The 6,000-nt window shown below is 36.5% G+C and overlaps 1 long non-coding RNA gene across 4 annotated transcripts in view; it reads left to right on the forward strand.

The window, feature by feature from the left end:
- Positions 1 to 247, forward strand: part of LOC137637322 (uncharacterized) — a 72,609-nt gene extending 72,362 nt beyond the window's left edge. For all 4 annotated transcript variants that reach the window (XR_011043551.1, XR_011043550.1, XR_011043553.1 and 1 more), the window contains one exon: positions 201 to 247. This is a non-coding gene — a long non-coding RNA (uncharacterized lncRNA). The remainder of the gene's footprint in view (positions 1 to 200) is intronic.
- The last annotated feature ends 5,753 nt before the right edge of the window (positions 248 to 6,000 follow it).

A 6,000-nucleotide genomic window follows, 5' to 3' on the forward strand; every position in this document is an offset into this window, starting at 1 on the left:
TTTAAAATGTAGACTTGCATCAACTTTGTCATTCATAAACTTCCGTTACTCTCTGGATCACTTTCTATCTGACTTGTCGTTTTTTTACTACTGCTGTAAAGGAGTAGTGGAATTTTAAGATGTACATTGGAAAGTATAGAAATAATATATTGTATGATGATTGAATTAGCTTTGTACTTACCTTTGTATTCACTTTACAGGCTAATAGATTAAGGAGTCGAAACAAAGTATGAACGTCATCCATGGTGAGTGTTCCGCTTTTATGTTTTCCTTCTGCGTTTGCTTCTTTGATACTTTGCTTTCGTGTTTTCTTCCATAAGGTCTAAAATTTGAGAGGTTAAAGTCATGGATTGAGAGAAAACTTTAAATTATTTGAATTTTGCCAAGGCCAATGTTTCTGCAGTACAGAGTGCAGGCCTTGTTTAGTATACTTGCCTTATAAGTAATTTTTCTACTAATGCGACATCATTTAAAGAAAGTTTGGCAATTTCTATTTCTTCCATATAACTCTACTCATCCTTACTGTCATCTCAACTTAGCTTAAACTAACCTAACTTAAGTCCAGTGTCTCTCCAATGTAAGGTAAATAATGCTTTTGTCTTCTACTTCCACATATGCTTTTGTACAATTGGGGCATCTAAAACTATCGCCTCAATGAAAAGCAAGTAGTCCAATGCACGTTATGATACCCTCTGTATAGTGTGCCCCCATAATTATTATTATTATTATTAGTAATAGCTAAGCTACAACCTCTTTTTTGAAGAGCAGGGCGATATAAGTCCAAAATTTTCATTATGAAAAAATTGCCCGGTGAGGAAAGGGAAGTAATGAACAATTAAAACACTTGAGGAACAGTAACAACATTAAAACATATCTTTCATATATAAACTATAAGAAGAGATTTACGTCAGCCTGTTCAACATAAAAACATTCGCTGTAAATTTTAAATTTTTGAAATTCCCCCGATTCAACTACCTGACTAGAAAGATCATTCCACAACTTAGTCACAGTTAGAATAAAACTTCTAGTATACTATGAAGGTTTGAGTCTTATGATGCAGAAGGCATAGCCATTAGATTTAACCTTAACCTTGGCAACATTCTTGTTTGTATTGTTTTCCTTTGCTATTTTTGTCATTCATCTTTCTGTTATGTAATGATTTTGTCGCCATGTCTCGGTTCCACCTTTTCACATTGCTGCCTTCACTTTTATATATTCAATATTTACACTTCAACTACACGAATGGCTTGTTCAGAAACTCATTTTTAAAACTGAGATTTAGATTCTAGAACAAGAAATATCCCTAACTTTTTCCTGTTGATTTTGGGGGGGGAATTTCTTTCAAGAATCCCCAGTGTTGGGCTTTAGCCCAAATTCCGTAAATCAAAAAGCAATTTTTTTAGGTTTTTTTATTTTCCTTTGCTTCTTATATACTCATCATAGGTCATTATTTAATAGTAAAAAGTGCACTTTTTATTTCATGACTGGCACTTTTTTTTTTTTTTTTTTTTTACTGCACCCTAACTACTGTTCTCAACCAATTTCTCCAAGTTAACAGAAATGCTCTATTGCTTATTATCACAGCAGGGTTTTCAATTGTTTTCCCTTTTATTTTTTTTTTTATATATATATTTTATTCAATAGAGATTACATAATGTAATGCACTAAATGTGACACCATCTGTTAATTCAGTACCTTGACCACAATTACTATATAACTTTCTTGATTTTGGTTTTTATTTATTTATTTTTTTTTTGGCTGCTGCTTTAGTCAACATCCCATTTGATTTGCATTACTTCACATAAATTTTCAATCTTCTTTCCATTCCGCCTATCAATCATTACTCGACATCCACACTTCACTTGAGACATTTGTTCAACCATCCATTCATACATAACTCCCCCTCCCTGATTTCCACATTCAGTTCTATGCTTGTATCAATCATTAGCACAAATCCTGCCAACTATCTTGCTTTGCCTATTCCTAAACTCACAAATACTATATGAATTACCTAGTTACTTTCTTCCCTCAATCATACAGCTTCCATTACTCCATGTACAGTGATACCTCTGGATATGAAAGTTTCTGCTTACGAAAAATTCAGGGTACGAAAAGCGATACAGAGATTTTTATGCCCCAGTATACGAAAAAATTTTCAGGATACGAAAAGCTTAAGAGATCACAACTCATCGCCGAGAGTACAGTACCTTTTTTTTTTCAGGGTATCAACCCTTAATTTAGGTGTACAGGTAACAATACACCTTCACTGATCCAAATGCTTTACATACAGTACCGTAACTTTTATACAGTAGTAAAGAAAACGGACCGTTTTCTTAGGGCTTGGAGGGGATAACTAGGCTATAACTACATTATTGAATAATCTCATGGTGGTTTCTGGAATGGATTAGGCTGTTTTTAACGGTTGGGTTAATTATTGAATGATAGAAATGGCTGCATTGCATGTTTATTACTACAGTTTAGCGTGTTTATGAAAGAAAAGGTGTCTTTTCGTAAGGCTTGGAACGGATTAGGCTATTTACATGTAAAACGCGACTCAGGATACGAAAAAATCAGCATACGAAACCGTATCCTGAACGGATTACTTTCGTATGCTAAGGCATCACTGTACCTGGTTTACATTGACCCTCTAGCTTATTCTTGCTCATATTCATTCTCAACGTTCTCCTTTTGCAAATGCTTTTCTACACCTTCACATATTGTAAAGTTCCTTTTCTTTGTCTTCAAAGGATCATTGGCATCCAACCATTCAAATTCCCATTCACAGTTCATTTTCTCTTCCCATAACTTAACACTGGTAAAGCTTACTTCCACTTTTATATTTTTGCTTTTTGCATCACTCCATCCATAAATATGTTGAAGAATCAGACATAACCATAACTTTGTCTCAGGCCTACTGAATGTGGTAGCCTGTTAGAAGCATCCTTGCTTGGTGATCTGCTGGACTAGGGTTTGAGACCAGCTCAAGCACAATAGTTTCTTGTAGTGTCTGCAAGCCCAATATCCTTTTGAGCTAAGGATGGGGTTTTGGGAGAGCCTAGATGTGTACCCTCTGAGTAGCAGCCATTGCCTTGCCTTGCCCTTCTTGGTCCTTGCTTGGTTAGAGAGGGGCTTGGGCATTGGTCATATGTATATATGGTCAGCCTCTAGGGCATCATCACTGTTCCTTACCTCTACCGTTCATGAGTGGCCTTTAAACCTTGAAACTATGTCAACGTAACACTTGCATTACTTCCATCTTGAAAACTTTTAAACCAACCCCTGCATTAATTCCATGTTAACTATTAATTAGTTCTTAATTTCACTCAAACTATCATTTGGTTAAAATATTTTTATCAACTTCTCACCATCCCATTTGTATTGTTTAATTTTACAAGTTATTACGAGGCATCCAAAAAACATACATTCTATCCTCTTGCCTGCAGAAGAGTACTTTGTCACTGAATCTTCCCTCTCCCTCACCCCTTTGCTTGTGTACCTCTCCAGTTTTACATTAATGTATCCATACTCATATGTAACACACAGCACTTTGGATAATCCACATTCTCTCTCTCTCTCTCTCTCTCTCTCTCTCTCTCTCTCTCTCTCTCTCTCTCTCTCTCTCTCTCTCTCTCTCTCTCTCTCTCAAGCAGTGTAACACCCCTCACCTCACTTTAGACCCATTCTCTTCTAAAATATCATTACTACCATTAATACCCGGTATTGTTCGACATTTCAACTTCAAATTTCATCCTCTACAGTATGTACTTTCGCCACTCCATACATTTCCTTTACTCTACACTCCTATTACTCCTTAAGTAAATCTAACTCTTAGTAAATCACACAACCCCACTATATTCATTTCCTGTACTAGATTTACAATCATACCATTCTTCTTCAAAATCTAATACCGTACATAGAAATAACCTCCTCCAGTATTGATTATACAATACATTTCTACCCTTCTTCTTCTTTGTCTACATCTTTTCCCACTTCTATGTGGGGTCGATGTTTTTGGTCAGCTTTCTTCATCTACCTCTGTCCCACACCTCATCACCGGTTAATCCCTTTGATCGAAGGTCATCCTTGATACAGTCTATCCTCCTTCGCTTTGGTCGCCCTTTCCTTCTCGTTCCTTGTACCTCCATTTCCATCACTCTCCTCCCAACATACTGTTCATCTCTTCTTCTCATGACATGACCATACCACCTCAGTCTACTTTCTTGGATCTTATCTGATAGTTTTCTAACTCTTGTGGTACCCCTTATTATCTCATTCGGTATCTTCTCTTTTTATCACCCCACGCATCCATCTCAACATTCTCATCTCTGCCACATCCATCTTCTTCTCTTCTGTCTTCTTTATTGCCCACGTCTCCGCTCCATACATCATTGCCGGTCTCACAACTGTCCTGTGTATTTACCTTTCAACTTAACCCCTATTTTCCTGTTGCATAGTACTCCACACACTTGTTACCAATTCTTCCATCCTGCTTGAATTCTGTGGTTTATTTCTGCCCCCAGGTCACAATCCTCTGCAACTGTTGATCCTAAATACCTGAAATTTTCAACTCTTTTCAATCTCTCTCCTTGTAAACTAACTTCCCCATTCTCCCCATTTTTCAATCTCAAATACTTTGTCTTTTTCCTGCTGATCTTCAATCCTCTATTTTCCATTTCTCTTCTCCACTCCTCCAGTTTCTCTGCTACTACCTCTCGCCTAGTGCTACACAGTATAACGTCATCAGCAAAAAGCATACACCAAGGAGACTGATCTCTAATACCTTGTGTTACTACATCCATGACCAGATCAAATAGGTAAGGGCTCAATGCAGACCCCTGATGTAGTCCCACATTTACTGGGAAACTTTCTGTTAGGCCTATACTACTCTTAACATTTGCTTCTGCCCTTTCATACATATCTTGGGTGATTCTTACGTATTTTTCAGGGACTTTCTTTTCTCTCATACATCTTCACAGCTCCTGAAGTGGTACTCAATCGTATGCCTTCTCCATGTCAATAAAGACTATATGTAATTCTTTCTGTTTCTCCTGATGTTTTATTATTGTCTGCCTCAAAGCAAATATTGCTTCTACAGTCCCTCTTCCTTGCATGAATCCAAATTGTTCCTCACCAATTGTTTCATCTCTGAGTCTTTTCTCTATGATCTTCTCCCATATTTTCATAGTATGGCTTATCAGCTTTATGCCTCTGTAGTTGCCACATTCCTGGATGTCTCCCTTCCCCTTATAGATGGGAATGATTAGGCTGCTTCTCCATTCCTCTGGCATCTTTTCCTGACTGAAGATCTTCTGCGTCAGGTCCCACAAGATATCTACATTTCTACCCATCTTTACTAAAACTTTTCACATTTTCACGCAAACCTTTTTCTCCCCCTTCAGAATATGCATTCCTTTTTAAGCTGGATCCCTTTGTCCTGACATTCGCTTTTTCAAATACTGTACCTTTGAATCCCTAACTCATGACATTCGCTTTTTCAAATACTGTACCTTTGAATCCCTAACTCATGACATTCGCTTTTTCAAATACTGTACCTTTGAATCCCTAACTCATGACATTCGCTTTTTCAAATACTGTACCTTTGAATCCCTTTATCATGACATTCCCTTTTTCAAATACTGTACCTTTGAATCCCTAACTCATGACATTCGCTTTTTCAAATACTGTACCTTTGAATCCCTTTATCATGACATTCCCTTTTTTATCTACTGCACCTTCAATTCTAAAAATGTTCTTAATAATGTCTGCCATCCTTTCTTTAATTATTTCTATCTTTTTTTCTGCACCTTCAGCTCTTCACATTTTCTTAATGTATGCTATACTTTTTTTTCCATTATTTCCATCTTTTTCTGCACCCTCAATTCTTCATATTTTCTTAATGTATGCAATCCTTTCTTTCATTATTTCCATCTTTTTCTATACTTTGAATTCTAAACATTTTCTTAATAATGTGTGCTATCCTTTATTTCATTATTTCTGTCT

This window comes from Palaemon carinicauda, unplaced genomic scaffold (assembly GCF_036898095.1).
Source record: "Palaemon carinicauda isolate YSFRI2023 unplaced genomic scaffold, ASM3689809v2 scaffold656, whole genome shotgun sequence".
Lineage (NCBI taxonomy): Eukaryota > Metazoa > Arthropoda > Malacostraca > Decapoda > Palaemonidae > Palaemon > Palaemon carinicauda.